Below are 20,184 nucleotides of genomic sequence, written 5' to 3' on the forward strand. Positions count from 1 at the left end.
AAAAAAAAAAAAAGAAAAGAAATTAGTATCAGAAACTGTTGTGGATAGCTGGGGTTAATTATATTTGATGTTGATTCTGTTCTCCTGAGAAGAATGGTGAACAAGGAATGAGTCAGCACTCAGATGATTTCCTGTAAACCTGCTTCCCACCTTAATTTGTAAAATAAAAGAGAGATGGTGATCAGGCAGATAAAGGGAAGGTGGGGCAGAAGGTGGGGGGAAAGAAGAAGGAGAAAATGGAAGAGGGAGAGGATGCAGTGGAGGAGGAAGAAGAAAAGCAGAGCAGAAGCACGTGGCCTGAAGAAAAGCAAGTTCTAAGAGGTCTCACAGATGTGGAAGACAGTAGTGTAGTGCTAGATCTGCCCAATCTAGGCGCACTGCATACATTCTTATTAATTGAGTTGTGTTTTCATTGCCAGGGCATATTTAGTTTGCAAATTTACCCAAGAGCCTCCCCACCACCACCACCACAACTGTGTGTATAAGTGAACCTCTTTTGTTAGGAATAGCATAGTGTGACTTTAATCACAGTACTCAGAGGTAAAGGCAGAAGCAGGCAGATTCTTGTGAGTTCAAGGCAAGCCTGGTCTACATAGTAAATTCCAGAACAGACAGGACTATATACAAAGACTCCATATCAAAAAGCCAACACAAATAAATAAAAACATATATTTTATTTTTAGATAAAAACTTAATTTGATAATCAAAAAAGCTAAGTAATTTCACAAGGGCTGCCATTACAGCTTGCTACAAATCCATTTCTTCTCTGTGGTGATCCTGGCACTTCTGATTCCTTTATTATTGAGGTAGTCATCTTCTTCAGTCTCTGATGGCATACTTAAAATCTAACAAGAAATAGTTAAATACCCATAAGATGGATAACAACATTTATCACCCATTATAATCTTTAACACAGCTACTCCAACTTTTCATATGGATAAGCAAAAATCAAAAGTCCATCACCAGGCTATCCTGCATCAACATTTGATGTCTTCACCTCCTGAGGCCTTTGCTTGATTACCACACATGTGTCATTCATGCACATGGAAGCACACACTACTAAGATTAGCTGTTTATCATCAAGGTATAGAACCAGGCTTGTTGCAATGTTCAAAAAAAAAACACTGCCCCTTCAGGCTTTGCTGAATACATTTTCAGCTATCCAAACTTACTCATTAATACATAAATCCTTTCAAATATCTTATTGTAAATGGCTACAATGAATTCGTTTGATGAATGGCAGTAATTGGGGCCCCTATACTATACCTTTCCAGTGCATGGGTAAAGCTCAGACTATCCCACTGAAACAAATGTAGCAGATCATGACTGTAATCCATACACTTGAGAAGCAGTGGAAGGTGGAGCTCCAAGGTCAAGGCCAGCCTGGTCTACAGAGCACATTCAAGGGAAGTGCTGGCTGCACAGAGAAACCTTGTCTCAAAAACCAAACAAACAAATAAAACCTACCACTGAAATATTTCCCATCCAAGCTGGAGCTCTTGGTTTCTGATGATAAGACTTTAGAGGAGGTTTCCAGGGGCCCTGCAGCCTGTGCAGGTGAACAGGTGCAGTTGGGCAAAAAGTGGACTAATGAGTCTCACACTTGCACTGAGCAGTGATTTGGGGGGACACTAGAATCCCAAGTGCCCATATGCAGTTCTGACTACATGCTACATAGCATGCTTATAGCAAGGAATCATTTTAATTGGTAAAGGAGTGGTCAAGAGCTAGCCCAGACTCCACCACAGCACTAAGGATTTAAGTGAAATCAAAGCAAGGATAGAGTTTCTACAATTGCAGCTAGTAAATGGAAGGGCAGAAAAAGCAATTAGATAGGAGGGGATTTAGAGCTTGCAGAGTGAAGGGGTTAGATCTGAGGGGACATAGGGTTTGCTGCGGCCATACATCCAGACCAAGGGCTTATTTTTCCTCCTTTCCAGTATACTTGGCTTCACATACTCAGCCTTTCGTGTCTCATAGCTACAATTGACAAACATCACAACACAGGAACACAGTAGAAGGAAAAGCAGTCTGAAACATACAAGCTGTTATATTCAGTGTTGTCTGTCCACCACCAAAAGTGTTCTGTTGACTCTCTGTGAAGTGTCGCCACCAGAGGCCATGGGTTACTGAGTTCCTGAAAGGAAAGTTTGGGTTGGATGAGAAAGGCAGCAAGAGAAATAAAGAACCAAGACAAAGTTCTCTGATCAAGGCCCAATGTTTACTTTTGAGTCTGAGCTTAAAGGGGGGGAGGGGGACCATCCCCCACTATGCCAGTATCTCCTGGTCACTTTGTCCAGATCTGTCAGGACAACAAACTGCAGGAAGCTGCAGATGTGGCAGACAAAAGACTTTACCTAGGTCAGAAGACTCCACCCTAGGTGGGCTAGCACCTGTGGCAAACAAGATCTGAGCCAGCCTGCTCAAGGCTGGGGGGAGGGCACAGTGCAGGCCGATCCACTGGTCAGAAGCCCTGACAGATCTCTTCAAGAAAACCTGTCATCAAACACAGAAAGCAAATGCGTGTGTCTACTACCAGTTACAGATGCCCCTTAAGTCTCCCTGCCCTAAGGCCTTCTCTAGGGATGGCAGCAGGGTATAACCGAGGAGCATAGGCTCTGGAGCCAGATGGGCACTCAGTTCTCAGTGGATTCATTTGATGTCTATAACCCTATAGCATCAATATTTAAATGATAAAACCCTCTGTTGGCTGGGAGACTTCCAGTTTATGCCTGTCTCTCTAGTATACTGTCAGTGGTGCTCACTTATATACAATGTATCAACCAAGCATGGAAAACAATGCTAAAGGGCTAAATAACTAAAGACATGAATAAGAGCCTTTAACAATATTGTGTTCCTCAAGATGAGGTTTTGCTTACTATCATCGGTAATTAATTGCTCTGCTGAAAAAGGCATTGCATAACAGGTGTTCTGGATACCAGCTATATTTCAAATGTCATAGATTTAACCAAAATGTTTATTTTTAAATGACCTCAAATCCATTGAGTCTGAAGTTATCAAACAAAAGTGTCTGTAATTTGAGGTATTCAAACATTCTTCTACTAATTTTGCCACTTTTAGTTTTTACTTCAAATAACAACTAAGTCTAAAAAGCCCATATAAAGGTTTTTTAAAAAAGAAAATCATCCCATGTCACCTACTGGCTTAGGGCTGCTTGCCTCTGTTCAGATTTTGATGCTAACCTAACAGCCACTCTCAGGGGCCAACATCTCCAGTTGGTTCTCATGGTTAAAATTATAACATAAAATGACCAATAGAGAGCTTCAATATCATAAGATAAAATCTAGCCAGTGTTTTGGAAAAAGTAGGATAACATACATCTATGTTGTTCTAGATTGAAAACCTAAAAAGCTTCCAAAAAAAACAAAGAATGACCTAGGATAAAATAAAAATGCATATAAAAAAGCTAGAGAGTTAGGGCCACAATAAGCAACAAAAACTTGAGTTATTTTCTTTTTGGTAAAGCACACAGGCCCTACTAAATTCAGTCACTGGGACTAATTCACCCACCCATGCACCCACTCCCACCTCACTGCTCTAGCATTCCCCTATTCTGGGTCATCAAGCCTTCACAGGACCAAGAGCCTCCCCTCCATTGATGCCAGCTAAGGCCATTCTCTGCTACATACACAACTGGAGCCATCAGTCCCTGCATGTGTATTCTTTGGTTGGTGCTTTAGTACCTGGGAGCTCAGGAGGGGCAGGGCGGTTGCTGGTTGGTTGATATTGTTATTCTTCCTATGGGGTTGCAAACCCCTTAAGCTCCTTCTGTCCTTCCCCTAACTCCTCCATTGGGGATCCCATGCTCAGTCCAATGTTTGGCTGCAAGCATCTGCCTCTGTATTTGTCAAGCTCTGGCTGAGCCTCTCAAGAGACAACTGTGTCAGTCTCCTGTCAGCACAGACTTCTTGGCATCAGCAACAGTGATTAGGTTTGGAAGCTGCATATGGGATGGATCCCCAGGTTGGGCAGTCTCTGGATGGCCTTTCCTTCAGTCTCTGTTCCACTCTTTGTCCCTCCCAGTGTTTCCTTTATATGGGAGCAATTCTGGATTAAAATTTTGAGAAGAGCCGGGCATGGTGGCGCATACCTTTAATCCCAGCACTCGGAGGGAAAGGCAGGCAGATTTCTGAGTTGGAGGCCAATCTTGTCTACAAAGTGAGTTTCAGGACATCCAGGGCTATACAGAGAAACCCTGTCTCAAAAAACCAAAAAGAAAAAAGAAAAAAAATTTTTTGAGAAGAATGAGTAGCCCCATCCTTCAACCAGGGGCCATGGTCCTGAATATGGTCTCTATAGGTCTCCCTCCCCTTTGTTGGGTATTTTAGCTAATATCATCCCCATTGGGTCCTGGTAGCCTCTTGCTTTCCTGGTTTCTGGGACTTTCTGTTGGCTACCCCGATTTCCCCATTCCCATTGGTACACACCTCTGTACAATTTCCTGACCCTGTGTATATCTGTGGCCCGAACCCTGTCTAAAGCACGCATATGAATAGTCTTCAGAGAGAATTGTCATCTTTGATATCACCATGCATTATGTACTGATTGTGATAATGATTTTAGCAGATCATTAATGAGGCAGCAACAGTAGATAAGTTGTTATATATTCCTCATGATTGCTATGATGTAGACAGGACACTAGCATTAGTAAGGTGTAGCTACTGGACTTGCTACAAATCCACTTCCTATTTAAGTAGCCCATGCTATTGCTGATCTTGTTACTCAGGAAGCTATAGTTTTCAGCTCCTTGAATGGGAACCCTAAAGGAAAAAAAAAAAAGATTTCTGCAGAGTCTGCCATTGCACTCACTCCAACAATCATATCTCACTCCTCTTCACCACTTATTTATGCTATAAATCAGACTCAGAGCCCACTGGAATCTCATGCCCTAGTTTTGCACCTAGGGACTTTTACATCCTTAGGGTTTAATTGGATCACCTCACCTCTATTACTCATCCTTATTGAATCCCGTACTATGTGTACAATGCTTGCTGCCATGTTCAAATGGACTGTAGCACTGTATAGCCCCATAAGGGTAATTTTCAATACTTTCTTGAAGTACTTTCACATATGTATAAAAGTGGGAAAAATACACCACTTGTAAATTGCTAGAAGGTCTTTAATGATGGAGGTGACTGGTTATGTACTTTAATGTTCCAGTGAAATGGGTCTGTTCAAAATGGCTGTGCTCACATTCAAGAGCTGTCCCCAGTGATCATTGATGACAAGACCTTAGGGGAGACTCTCAATGTTCCTGGAGTCTCTTCTTCAGTGAACAGGTACAACCATGCAAACCGAAGGCTGATAATTCTCAGGCTTGCAATTCTGAAGTACCTTCCAATTGTTTTAGAGCCCTTGTCCATCAGCAGTTCTGTCTACATCATGCAAGGGCAGTTATCACCAAGGAAAGATTTTCAAGTGGTGATAGCAGATAACATCTATCCCAATTGCCACCATCATGCTAAATATTTAGAGGGAAATAACCCTAAGAAAATGCTTTAAGTTGAGGGTTCGTAAATGGGAGATTATCCAATTGACTTAAATTTGTCAGGATGTGGAGTTTGCTGGAAATTGGTTATTGCATGAGGCACACAACCTATGCCCAGGGCACACCTCGAGTCCAAGAGTTGCTTTTCTTCCATACCAGTACAGTAAGATTCATGCAACAGAGCCATTCAACCCTCATAGCCACAACTGATGCATGTCACAACACATGAACACAGAAGGGAACACATTGTGAAAACATACATGTTGTTATACTCAGTGTTGTCTGTTCACCTCCAAGGGTGCTTTGACGACTCTGTGCGGACTGATCCAGTAGTCAAAAGTCCCCTTGTATTTCCCTAGGAAATTCTGTCATAAAACACATAAAGCCAAGAATATATGGGTGTCATTGTTTCAGATAATTCTGGAGTCTCTCTACTCCACAGCTACCTATAGAGGTAACAGGAGGGTGGAACTGAGGGTCACAGAATTTGGAGGTATATTAGTCTCCAGATCTCAGTGGATCCACTTGGCATCAGTCATTGTAAACTATGTCATTTGAATTAAAGTATCAAATGTAATGATACATTCCTCTGTGGCCATAATAGTTCTGGGCTAACTTTCTATTGCAGTTATTAACAGTATGCAACATGTGCCATCTTACAGAAAAACACTCATGACAACCAGGTATCCCAGTAAAATGGCATATCTGACCTTCTAGATGCCTATGAGCACTATGTGAGAGAATATTTCTTGAATGTCTCAGGACTCCAGTCAGAAGTCTAGCATCAGCAATTGCCACACACTCACACATTCCCCATGTCTCCACATGCTTGGGATGGGATTCTTCCTCATGCTTTATCTGTAACCTCTCTATCTCAAAGTAATATAATTTTCAACAGACAAACCAATCCATGACTATTTCTTACAGCTCCTCCTTGTTGTCAAACTGATCTAGTTGGACCTCTTGTGCCATGCAAAACGTCTGGCTGAATGTCCCCTTTATTGAGTATTCAGAAAAACAAAAACATTTATTTCCAAATTCAATCTAGCTTCTCAGGCAAGCAACATAGGTATTTTTGGTTGATATCTGTTCTGTCGTTCTCACTAAAATTTAGACAATACCGTGAATTATAACACACATGCTTTGGCTCTTTTTGGAATACCCTTCTGAGCTCAGCTGTGAGCTGTAAATGTGATTGTAGCTTTCCCAAGTGATCTGTAGGAATCCTCCCCTGAGCATGGTGGGCCTGTGTCCCACTCAGTCTCAGATGCTTGCTGTCAGTAGGGCTTCCAGGAATGCATTTCTATAATAGCATCACTATCTGAGTTTTGGGTCATCGGTTACTACAATAGTTGTTACTAGAGCAATAAGCACTCTGTAGGGACATCTATTGACAGGCACCCTAATAATTGGGACAGCAGTGAGAACTATTGGGTAGGTACTGTATACAGTATGGACATGTTGCATTAAAGGATGATTTACAAAATTAAGAGGACAGTGTAAAATTTTATTACACTATTCTGAACAGTGAGGTACTAAAATCCTATGAATTTATGACTTGAGAAACTACATTTAATACATTCAAAGTACAGTCGATCCTGGTAACTAAACCCATGGGTCATGGTGGGAGGTACTGTACCTTTCTGGCCATATTACTCTTCTCTGTCCTCAGCCTTCCTTAAGGTTCCTCCTTGGAGTTTTTCTCTCCTTGTTCTCTGCCTTGGAAAGTTTCCTCAAGTGAACCTATGTCCCCTTCATCTCTGTCTGGAGGCTGCTGAATGTCATCTTCCCAGGGATGATGAACACACCTCCTGTGTACACCATGGCCTGTGTGTTCCTTCACTGCATCTTCCTGCTGGAACCAAAGTTTCCAGAGAACAGCAACTTCCACTGTGTTTTCTTTAGAGCCCTTCCCACAATGCCTGTTTCACAGTGGTCATTGAACATAACTGACAATGTTAATGTGGACAGAATGCCACAGAATTTGGACAATAAGTCACTTGCCTCTGAAAGCAATAAAAAGAGCAACTGCAGCTACAGTGAGGACTATGATCACTCCACAGAGGCAGTAAAGCAGGGCAGAATACTTGGGGGGAGATGATTCTGAGACATTTTCCTTGGAGCATTTTCTTGAAGAGTATAGATATGAGAATATCAATCACAAGAAACGTTTAATATCAATCTCAAGAAATGTGTAGATTTGGCTTGTATTCACCCATGCAAACCCCTTCACAGAAAGTTCTGGTCTATAAATGATGACCATCACTCACAGAAGACTANAGGAAAAGAAAACATGGAGTCATCCAGTCATTGAACTAAGGGTAAATGAAGAGGCAAGAAACAGAAAGAGTGAAGATCAGGTTGAAAGCAAACAACAACCAAGCTATCCATAGACTTTGTTCCATAAGAATAGACTGGTTAGGACTGAGGGGTTAAGAACGGTTGATGCTCTTATAGAGGACCCGTGTTGATTTCCCAATCTCAGCTCCTAAAGGGGCAGCTCATAACCACCTGTGTAACTCCTGCTCCAGTCAATGAGACAAACAGNTTGGTACACTTTTATATTTCCTGTGCTAGGGAGGCAGAAGCTGGAGTCAGGAGTACAAGGCTAGCCTTGGCTACATTGGAAGTTTTAACTCTGCCAAGAGCCATGGCCTCACCCATGGCCTTGTGAAAATTTTATAGCTTACATAAACAATCCTGAGAGAACATTCGTGGTCATAACAGTAAAAATGTTTGTGAGAAAAGAGGACACTGTGACCATTGGTTCCAGGAGCTGAAGATTGCCACCTAACCTTCAGTTAGCCCCTGGACTCTTCCCCCCTCCCTTGGAGCCACCTCTTGCTTATGCTTATATTCAGAACTTGATCAGTATGATTGACTTGCTCTCTTTCTTCGTGTCTTTTCTCTCTCTTCTCTCTTCTCTCTCTCTCTCTCTCTCTCTCTCTCTCTCTCTCTCTCTCCCTCCCTCCCTCTCTCCCTCCCCCCCTCTCTCTCTCCTGCCCTTGGTCCCCACTGATTATCCCTGCAGGTTGGGGAAAGAGCTCAACCTGGATTATGTAAGGATCAGTCTCAAAGAAACTAGTCAATAAACACATTAACTAATAAAGGCACATAAGTGTAATAGAACACACTGGCATAACTAGTGGGTGAAATATGGGGGTGTTTTAACAAGTTTACCAAAATCATGTGAAAAAATTAATATTAGTCTAAAATAACAAAAATTCTTAGCAAGTTAGGATTTGAAGGAACATATTTGTGGATATTGGGCATTTCAAAAAATCAGAAAGGTAATTTTATTCATTTAAAATGTATTTGTATTTAATGCATATGGGTAATTTGCCTGCATGTGTGTCTGTGTATGTACTATATGCATGCCTGATGCCTGAGGAGACAAGAAAGAATGTTGAGTTCCCTGGAGCTGAAATTACAGTTGTGAGGGGCCATGAGGACACTGGGAACTGAACCTAGTTCCCCTAAAAGAGTACCCAGTGCTTTTAGTCACATGCCATCTCTCTAGCACAAAGTAAATTTTAAATTTCATGAAAAGGGAATAGAATCAGTCTAGCAGAACAATTTAAAAATGAGGCCAAATTTGTACAAGTGATAACACCAAATCAGAGTGACAGAAACAAAGACATAAGTATTGTTTTGGTGAAGTCATAAACACACAAACCAAATTAATAGTAATAATAATAAGCATAATAATAATAAAAGAAAAATACAAAAAAAAATGAAGCAAGTCCAATGTCTGGGCCTAACTTATAATTATCCCAGGAGACTGACCCTGGCCATGCTGTGCACATGGTACTCTGTCTCTCTGATCTCCTACCTCCTCCTATAAAAGGCAACTTAAACATGAAGCATAGGGCTATAAAACTATCTGAGGAAAAGGGAAAAGAAAAATCTCTTTGAACTTGCCTTGAATAAAAATGTCTCAAGTTTATAGCAAAATCCTTATCCAACTTAGATTAAAATGAAATATACATACTTTGCTCTAATTCAAAAATCAAACAAAACAAAAAACAAAAAAAAATCTTTTTTTTTCCAACTTCTATAAAGGGAATTTACAATTTTTGTAAGATATAGATCAACAAGAAGTTGTATCTAGAGCATTCTGATAGTTTGGAGAATTCAATTATTTAAAAACAAAAGTCAAAGAAAACAAAAAGAATAAGAATGGGCCAAATACTTGAACATACACTAGCATTACATATGTTCATTGCTACTGCGTTTGAGGAAAGACAGTTGAAAACAGATCACCACTTTCTTCAAATGAGAATACACATACTATATGCTCTGGCCCTCCTACCCACATATTTACACAAGAGGACATGAAAATCTGTGTTTCCATCATTATGAGTATTGGCAGTGACTTTAGAGATTCTTATTGCTATGCACACACTAATAAGTTTATATTAGCCAAAAAAAAAAAAATACAGAATGCCCACGATACAACCCATAGAAGTCAAGATTAACAAATTGAGGGGCCCAAGTGAGGATGCCTCAATCCCACTTGGGAGGGAGAAGAAAGCAACCACAAGAGGCAGAGGGAGGAGGCACCTTGGTTGGAGAGGGGACAGGGAGGGGAAAAGGGGAGCATGATCAGGTATTAGTGGGGTAACAGGGTCAAAGCCCTGAGGGCAGGCAGAAAGAATAGAAACAGGCAATCTGGGTATGCAGGAGGTTAGCCAGGAGTCAGGGTTTGGAACCTCTAGAATTACCACAGACCTGGGAGGTGAGAAACAATCAGGACTAAAAGGGAGGGACCCTAGATGAAATGCCCAACAGTGGGGNGAGGGAACTTGTAGACTCTACCTCCAGCAGAAAGACAGGGCATCAAGTGGATGGGGTCAAAAACTATGACCCAGAATTATTCTTGTCTAAAAGAACTGCAGGGACAAAAATGGAGAAGAGACTGAGGTAAAGGAGATTCAGTGACCGTCCCAAATTGGGATCCAGCTCAAGAGGAAGCTCCAAGGCCGGACACAATATTACTGATGCTATGGTGTGTTACAGACAGGAGCTTATCATGACTGCCCTCGAATAACACCTGAAAACCCCTGAGTATGCATATACTTAGAGCCAAACAAAGGACAGAAGCTGCTGACCTCTGTTGCTGAATTAAGGAAAGGCTGGAGAAGCTGAGAAGAAGGACTACCCAGCAGTCTCAACTAGCCTGAACCCCCAAGATCTCTCAGACACTGAGCCACCAACCAGGCAGCATACACTAGCTGATATGAGACCCCCAACACACGTACAGCATAGGACTAACTGGTATAGCCTCAGTGAGAGGCGATGCATCTAACTCTCTAGAGACTTGAGGCGCCAGAATGTGGGGAGGTTTGGTGGTGTGGGGGTGGAGGGGTGGGAATATCCTTTTGAAGACAGGGGAGAAGGAATGGGATGAAGGACAGTTGAAGGGCAGACTGGGAAGGGGATAACTACTAGATTGTAAAAGAAGATTAAAGAATAATACAAAAAAAATGTTTCATTAAAAATGTTTGTTAAATTCACAACCCAAATATCCACCAATGTTGACAGTGTCAATCAATATGACTGAGCACTGAGGCAGGGACATTAAATAGGAAAAATTTGACCATATCATCTCTCACTCTGTCCAAATGTTCCTCAGCTTTGGGCTCTCAGCAAGCTCTAGAGTAACCCATAAAACCAGCTGTACTCCAGTTTATTTTAAGAGCTTAAGAGTCTGATCACACAGTTGTAGTTTTTTTGTTTTGTTTTTATCTGATAGTGAAGGAAGGTAAAATAATTGTAACTTGTGAGTTGTTTAAGAGCCCACTGCCAAGGCCTGGGACTGAGAACAAAGCAGAACAGCCCCCAGGCCTGCCAGGGCAGGGCTGTTGTTAAGGCATTCCTAAGAACATCTTAACTGTGAAGATGAAAAGAATTCAAGGATGCAGGCAAGGCCATCTGGCCAGAACCTCCCCTCTGTCTATTGCCCCTTGGCACCGGGTAAAAGTCATACATCAACTGGTTGCTATGTGAACAAAGATAAGCCCCCAGCCCACAGGAATGAAGTCCTGTTGCTCTGTAATCCTTCTGATAATGTTTGAATAAGCCAATAGTGTGTCCCTATGCTGAATTCCACACCCCTAAGCCCCTTACTCCATAAAAACTCCTAGCTTTCGAGCCTCGTGGCCTACATCCGTTATCTCCTGTGTGAGATGCATGTCGGACCGGAGCTCCGTAATTAAACGTCCTCATGTAATTACAGCAAGAGATGGTCCTTCGTGATTTTTTGGGTGCACGCCGAATCGGGAATGGGGTGGGGGTTTCCCCACTAGGTCTAACAATAGCTCAATAGTCACCAACTTATTTCTGCTTGAGCTAATCTAATCTACAACTTTTCCATTGGCTTTTTTAAAACCTTCTGCAAAATATAGGCAGATGTTTTATTTTGAGCTGCTTTCAAATTTCTGAATACATAACTATTCTTAGATCAGTGGTGTTTACCTTTTGTTNAAGCTCTGCCCCACAGTTACCTGGCAACAGCCTGGTGTGCCTGACTCACTGTAAAAGGGGCTGCTCCCCTCCTCTGCTCTCTTGCTCTCACCATGTTCTCTTGTCCCTTCCCCCCTCCCTCCCATTCCCTTCCCCCACTTTCTCTATGTGTTCTTGTCCAGCCTCTACTCTAGTCTTCTCTCTCTCTCTCTCTCTCTCTCTCTCTCTCTCTCTCTCTCTCTCTCTCTCTCTCTCTCCTCCCTACCCTCGCAACTCCCCTCCCCATGCCCTGAATATATGATATCACATGGCTTGTCCCTCAAGCGGAAGGGATGCCTCTGAATGGACCACAGAGACATCCCCTTCCCCCATACTTTGCTACATATCCAACAAACATATTCCTTCTCTCCTTATCTTTTCTTAAGCACAGCATTTGGTACTCAGACTCAGATTTAGAAACTCAGCAGGTTTACATCCTCCCTGCTACCACATGGAGAGCCAATGCTCACTAGCCCAAACTTGTGTGAATGGTAAGCACCCTCCCCACACTGGTCAGTGTAAATGTCCCCATGGTCCCCGGGGAGAGTTCTTGAGCTTGGAGCTACCCCAGTGCTTCCCTAGGACATTTTCCCTTTGGTGAGATTTTTACCCTCTCCTCTGAGAAGGTTCCTCCCCCCGCACCCCCCACCGCTGTTGAGAAATCCCAGGACTAGGTGAACTGCTCTCTATCCCTCATGGCATTAACCCAGAGCTCAGGCCCCAGCCCATCATGTGATGACCTGGTAGTTTGGCCTGGCTGTCAGCCTCTCTGGTTATTAATAGTATCCTCAGGATGCTAGTAGGTTTAGTTAATAACCCTATTCTCATCCATGGGTTGGTCTTCTCTGCCTTGTCCCTATTTACTGGGTTTTCCTGAACTATCTCTACATGGTCACTAAACTGGCACTTTAAAACAACTCTCTAGATAGTGATCCATAGTATAGGCTTCCCAGTCCCCCCTCCCTCATTCACATGCTATGGGTCCCCCTGCTGTGGCTGCTGTTGCCAGCTGGAAATAGCAATCTGTTACCTCCTTCCAGCTTAGCAATGCTGGCCATGACGATAGGCTGCTTAAGCAGAGCCACCTGCTGTGCTGCTCCTTTGATGTGCCACTACCTGCCCAAGGTCCAACCTGCCTGAGGCTTCTCTTCTAAGACTTTCTGGATCTTTGTGAGTTCCCACTAAAAGGCTGACCTATCTACTTCAAAGGAACTTTGCTTGGCCCAGGACAGGCCTCCCCTTTTCTTTATAAAGCTTGTTTGCTGACATTAAAATTGAACCTTGAGCACAGCCTTGTCTTGGTTCCTTCTTTATCTCGTGCAGCCTAGCCCCTCTTCTCTTTCAGGTTTCCAAAATGCCTTTCCAGGCTAGAACCCAGACCTGTGATCTGCTGGCCGGACACAACAGCCCTCATTCTCTTGCTATTTGCTCTGCTCCTGGTTCAAGTAAAAAGCAGGTCTGGCTCTGCCCCTTGCATCCTGCCAGGAACTCTGTCTGCTGAGATGTTGTTTTCTTGCACACCACCTATCTGCCCCTGTCCCTCTTTCCCCCTTGCTTCCTCATTCTGCTGAGTGATGCTGCAGTGGTGAGAAAAACAGTTTTAACCCTGCCCCCTTGTGCTTCCCACACTCTATCTGGGACTCTGTCCCTGAGACACCATTTTTCCCACTCCATGGGTGTCTGCTCCACTGTCTGCCCTGCTATTTGTGCTCACACACACACACACACACACACACACACACACACACTCACACACACATGTGCCCATGCATGAGCCCCTCTCTCTCTTTCTTTCTCCCTCTGCTCAGGACTCATGAAGTGAGCATGAGCTGCCTGCTGTTGGAATAATGCACACGTTGCCAGGAGACTGAAAGCTACTTCAGGTGCTTCCCTTCCCTTACCCATTAGGTGAGATAGGGCAGCACCAGCCCGCACTGTGCCAGAGCTTCTGGCTGCTAGGAGAAAGTCCCACCCCACCTGCTTGTGTATGAGCCCTGCATGCCACAGGACCACCCCAAACCCATGACACCATCAGCACTGTAGTTCAGTGGTACCTCACCCCTGAGCTACCTGGGACATGCAAGCTGTTATTTTTACTCCTTACAATCTGTGCTATTTAGGCTGCATGCACATGCCACACCCCTGGAGCAGGGGCTTGCCTGGTACCTCAACAAAACATGCATGCATGCCTGTCTCACTCTGTAGATCAGCAACAGAACAGGTCAAAATTCACCAGCTCCAGCAAATTATAGTGTGCTATATTTACTACATACATTCTCAAAGAAATAATTTAACAAACGTCTAACTCAGATATGACCAATCGATATAGCCTTCAATCTTCTCAGAAGTCTGCTAATAATTAATAAGTTTATGACAGATAGAATCTCCCAAAGCCCAACAGCATATTCCCAAGGACTCGGAAGATATAGACACAGCTGCAAGAGACCACCTAGATTGTGGTATGACAACCACTGAAAAACACTGTGGATAAGACTGGATACCCTAAGAGTCAAGTGACTTATATTGCCTGAGTGAAGGTCAACAATTTTTCATTCCATGCATTACCTGTTCCAAGGAGGACAAGGCCCTCCTTATTCGGGGCTTGAAAGCCCTAGTGACTCCACCTAAGTTACCATGGAGAATATAGGGACCTGGGAACTGTTTGGACTATAGATGAACTCTATCATTCTTTGATTAATATATGACTCCAAGATTATAATTTATTCTTCCCCAGGATTCTGACTCCATTAACGACAAAAGAAACTATAGCTTGACAGCTAGAAAACAGACCTAGCTCCTTACCCTAAGGTAATCCTTCATCATAGTTACTCGTTAATAAATTCATTAACTAGCTAGGGCTGCCAGATTTTTTATAGACTTCACAAAAACGATAAGCAAGTTCTGATACAAGCTTTCACAGATGTAACCTGTTACTTCTTTGCTATTCCCACTCCAGTGAAGTCTGCCTGTCAGGGTCAAAAGGCCTGAAGGCAGTCACGAGGCAGAGTTTCAAGGAAACTCAGTCTCCTGGAACCTTGACATTCTCATAGCCCTTATACTCAAACCCTGTCCCCACAATAGTATGGTGTATGCTCTCCTTCAGTATTGTTTTATTATAAGTGCCTTTAAACATTGAATTTTGACATAGGTAAGCCTCCACCAGTGTTCCAACATCCTTGAAATCCTTGAAGCAGACTTAGAATTCAGTAGGAATTCAGTGAGAATGTTACCTATTCAATAACATTCAAATTTACTTCTAATAGAGACAGTGAAACTAATTAGGCATTACAAAGAACAGAGCTAGAATAGCTCAGGACTAGTCTGCAAAGTGATTACTTAGAACAATAGCCCAGTCTCACCCAAACAAGGGAATACAAAATGACCTATCAAATAGGTCCATTAACCTTGAAAGAGTTAGGGAATCCCCCCTGGGACAGGTTTCTTCACTAGGACCAAAGGAACAGCATTATCAGGTATTTACTAAGAACCCCTGGTGGCAGGTTTAACAATAGACCAGCATTACACCTGGCTCCATTCTAAGTGGTAAATGCGGCCTGATCCTCCTCCATCTTTTGATGTTTGCATTCCTTCTGTTTTGTGTCACAGAAACTTGGCAGATGTGTCCCACCTGGCTTTTCTTGTTTTGTTTTGTTTTGTTTTGTTTTTCTTCTGTATAAAAAAAAGTCCGTTTTTCCTGTGGACATTACACTCAGATTCAAAACACTCTCTCATGTTGTGTCTGTTTGTCACCCCACTTTTGCTGACTCCTTAACCCACCTGCAACCAGTAGCCGGTTCCATGCAGATAGGAGACCCAAAAAAGGGATCTGTCTGTAGTACTTCTTTACCAAAACTCAGTTTTTATTGACAAAATTCTTCATATTTCCCCTTCTTGCTATGGCACTATCCTAACATTATCTGAAATGCAGAAGAAGCAATCAATTCTCATCATCATTATCAGTAATTATAATAATAGTTTCAGTCAGAATACTTGGCTTAAGTGATAAGCATTAACATTTGTTGTGAATTTTGTATGTTGATAAATATCGATTTTGTTTTCTCAAAATCCAGTATTCTTCAAATTAATGACAAAAAGAAGAAAAGAGATGAAGGAACAGGAATGAAGGAAAAAAGGAAGATAAAGGAACACAATATAATGAAGCATAGATAGTTTGAAACACAAGAAACAAAATATTGCTTCCTTTCTGAAGGCTGAAGAAGAAAACCCCATTATATTCTTTTTCTATAACTTAACAAGAGCTCAAAATGGAAAGGATTTGGTCCTGGGTAGGTTCAAACCCCCAAACCCACCCCATGCCACCTCCTTACAATTCTTTTTTAATTACAATGGATCTGCAAACAAAAGCCCCAAGCTTCCCAGGCACCTTCTGTCACTATGCATATTGCAAAGCTATTGTTTGAATATCCTCCACTCAGGGAAATGTAGAACTAGCAATTTCTACAATAAGGTAATCCACCAAACTGTAGCATACCAGATCCCTAGGAAGAGTGGTCTCCAAGATAAGTACAAAGAAAGAACGCTGTGGCTACAGCTCTGACTCTTAGAAGGAGACTCGCTGCTCATTTCTCTTGCCTGAGAACTATTCGAGTATTGTATGCTCCAATAGAATAACTAATGTAACAACCTCATAGCTAATCCCGTCTGCATTCTCCTGCTCTGCAGACCCACCGTGACAGGCTCACAGTCGCCCTTCTGTTCTTATTTTGTTCAAGGTTCAGCTCTTTTGCCTTCCTTCCCTGGTGAAGATCCTCTCTGCTCTTATAGTTTGGTTCAAATACTATTGAATACATACCGACTTCTCCCTCCTTTGGGCTGCCTGTAGTGCTGAGCATAGGTAGGGAAGCCTTTGTGACACTCATCTCAGAGCTGAGAAGCTGAGTTTCCACTACAGGATTGAAAATTGAAAGCTGAGAAGCACAAATACATAGGAGGTTTCAGCATTTAGCCAACCCAACCGGCCAATCCGGTAACTTGAGCTCCTCCTTCCTGTGCAAACTTGTTTGACTCAAATTGAATCATTGTAAGGGAGGCAAGTGAAACTAATGCTGTAGATAAAGAGCTTTTAACAAAGCCAAAAGAGGCTGGAAAGTGAGACCAGTTTTACTGTCCAGAGGGAATCAATTTGGAAATAAAAGACGACAACAAAAAAACACACAAACACACACACGACACCAACAAAAAGAAAATATTACCAATCCTTTCCTGCCCTGAATACCACACATCAGACAGTGATCTTCAGGGTAGGTGAGCCCCACGTTGTTACAGCTCTGGGTTTTGAGAGCATTATTTACAGGGACACCCAGGGCAAGGTCAGAGGAGTCTGTGTGTTGAAAAGCCCAGAGACAGAATCTCTAGAAGACACAGTCAGAAAGGAGAGAGTTGGGGATCATAGTCAGAGCTAAAAACACTTCTTGCCTCTCAGGGAATAAGAGATCCTGTGTTCTGGACCAGATCCTGACTCAGGACTACAGACTCAGGCTGTCTCATATTACATGTTTACATATGGAATCATTTTGCTAGTGGTGTGGAGACAGAAAGATAATGCCCACTGCCACCTTTATCACCACAAGGAATGCCTCTCGACCAGTGTTTCTCAACTTTGCCCATACTGTGACTCTTCAATACAGTTCTGCACATTGTGGTGACTCTCAACCATAAAATTATTTTGTTGATACTTCATAACTGTAATTCTGGTACAATTATGAATTATAATGTAAATATTTGATATGTAGGATGTCTCATATGAGACCCCTGTGAAAGGGTAATTCGACTCCCCCATTCTGAAAAAGGGGTTGCATCTCACAGGTATAGAAAAACTGCTCTAGATTTTGACTACGTATGTGGGTGTGACTCTCTGTGGAACCATGCAGGTGCCTATAGAGGCCAGGAGAGGGTGTCAGATTGCTCAGACCTGAATTCACAGGCTTAAAGAATTTGGGTTTAGAATACAGGTACCCCAAAAATGTAACAACAGAACATCCTCATCCTCATGCAGGATACGTTTAGAATTATTTTTATCATTTAGGAACATATGCCAAGGAATTTGTAAATATCTCAGACTATTTAAAAAGTATTTAGGATAAAATATTTAGGTGGTGGTATGGTTACACATTTGCTCTGATCCTGGCCCTGGGAAGGCTGTTGCAGGTAGAGCTCTATGAATTGGAGGCTAGCCTGGTCTATATAGGGAGCTCCAAGTCAGCCAAGGCTAATTTTAAAAAATAGAATATTTAGTATATTAACTATATAAAATATAAGGATGTATAATTAATATAGTAATATAATATATTAAATAAAATATATTATAAAATGAGAGTTAATAGAAATGTAGTCAGAGGGTTTTTAAATTCTGTTACTTGGAAATTGTCAATGCAGTTGGAGATGGGTCACCAGATTTTCTGATGTCCAAGCGGTAATTTTCTCAGATGTCAGCACAAATTTGAGGTGCAAAACAAGGATCTGAGAGTTTATCTCCTGAAGTCTTCTAGCACAGGAGGTAAGTCAGAAGCAACCCAACACCACATTTTCCATCCTTGCTGAAGGTAGTCTTTGTTCAGGTTTTTTTGAGCTAATGAGGTTGCCTGGTTTTGACCTTCTCATTTAGTTCTTCACCTCCCAAAACTCATGATGGAAAGAGTGTCTAACAATGGGAAGTTTTAGCCATTGTTCTTGTCTTTTCAGTTGTGATCCTAGCTTTGCATAGCTGAGCCATCTATCCAGTCCTTAGTTCATGACAAAGAACTTTACCATGAACAGAACAATGTTTCCCTTTAGCAGATATGGCTCATACAGTCCTTTACCCATATTCCTATATAACACTATGGTGAATGAGAATGGCCCCATAGGCTCAAATATTCAAATGCTTGGTACCTAGTTGGTNGAGCTGTTTAGGAAGAATTAGGAGATATGGCCTTGTTCGACAAGGTGTGCTCTTATTGAAGGAAATGGGATCATGAGTTTGAAAAGCCTACTCCATCCCCAGTTGTGATTAATTTGGGGATTTATTTTAATTTTGATGAATATCCATCATAGAGTCTCCAAATTTGGCAATTCTAGTAATACACAATGATGCTGATATTTGCTATAGACAGCATTAAAGAGAGGCTGTGGAGATACAGGTAGAAAAGAAAATATCCACAGCTTTAAACGGATACCCTGACCAATCCCAGCACAAACAATTCCCTTCCTTAGTGCATGCCCACATGAGAGTTCCTATTGTATTATGATTCATGATGAGTAAATCAAAATGATACAACACAGCAGATCTGAGTTCTAGACCCTGTGCTCCTTCCCTGCCAAAGAAGAGATGGCCACCAGGGACAGCTCTAACAGCTGGAGCAGGTGAGAGATCTATCTTGTATCCCTGGTCCCTCAGAGACCAGTCTGTGCAGGGGAACCTGCACACTGAAGAAGCAACATAGCTTCTGGGACAGGCCCCGTTTTGGGTCATCATCTTCAGCCAAGAAGCAGATCTGAGCTCCAGACATCTGTGCTCCTCCCCTGTCAGAGGAAAGATGGCCTGCTGAGAGTACTCTGCCCACTGAGACTCAGGAGAGAGTTGAACTCCCAGGAGTGCTAACAGAGACTATCAGAATCACAGCAACCTCCAGCCAAAAACAGCTATAACAACTAATGCCAGAGATTACCAGATGGCGAAATGCAAATGGAACAATCTTACTAACAGAAACCAAGACTGCTCACCATCATCCAAACCCAGCAGTACCACCTCAGCGAGTCCTGGATACCCCAACACACCCGAAAAGCAAGATTCAGATTTAAAATCATATCTCATGATGCCGGTAGAGGATTTTAAGAAGGAAATTAATAACTCACCTAAAGAACTACAAGAGAACATGGCTAAACATTTAGAGGGCCTTAAAGAGGAAGCACAAAAATCCCTTGAAGAATTACAGGAAAACACTGCTAAACAAGTAGAAGTCCTTAAAGAAGAAACATAAAAATCCCTTAAAGAATTACAGAAAAACACAACCAAACAGGTGTTGGAATTGAACAAAATGATCCAAGATCTGAAAATGGAAGAAGAAACAATAGAGAAAACCCAAAGGGAGACAACTCTGGAGATAGAAACCCTAGGAAAGAAATCTGGAACCATAGATGCAAGCATCAACAACAGAATACAAGAGATGGAA

General features: G+C 42.3%; 1 protein-coding gene across 2 annotated transcripts in view; it reads right to left on the minus strand.

Moving 5' to 3' along the window:
* Nucleotides 1–20,184, minus strand: part of LOC110288125 (C-type lectin domain family 2 member I-like) — a 44,114-nt gene that overhangs the window by 10,894 nt on the left and 13,036 nt on the right. Inside the window, exons 2-3 of one of the 2 annotated variants that reach the window (XM_029473818.1) lie at nt 5,770–5,874; nt 2,043–2,137 (exon numbers count right to left, since the gene is read on the minus strand). The gene's annotated coding sequence lies outside the window, so the exon portion shown is untranslated. Of the gene's footprint in view, nt 1–2,042; nt 2,138–5,769; nt 5,875–16,826; nt 16,929–20,184 lie in introns of those variants that run through there. The other variant, XM_029473817.1, reaches the window with a different exon arrangement.

Source organism: Mus caroli, unplaced genomic scaffold, assembly GCF_900094665.2.
Source record: "Mus caroli unplaced genomic scaffold, CAROLI_EIJ_v1.1 scaffold_11744_1, whole genome shotgun sequence".
Classification (NCBI taxonomy): Eukaryota; Metazoa; Chordata; class Mammalia; order Rodentia; family Muridae; genus Mus; species Mus caroli.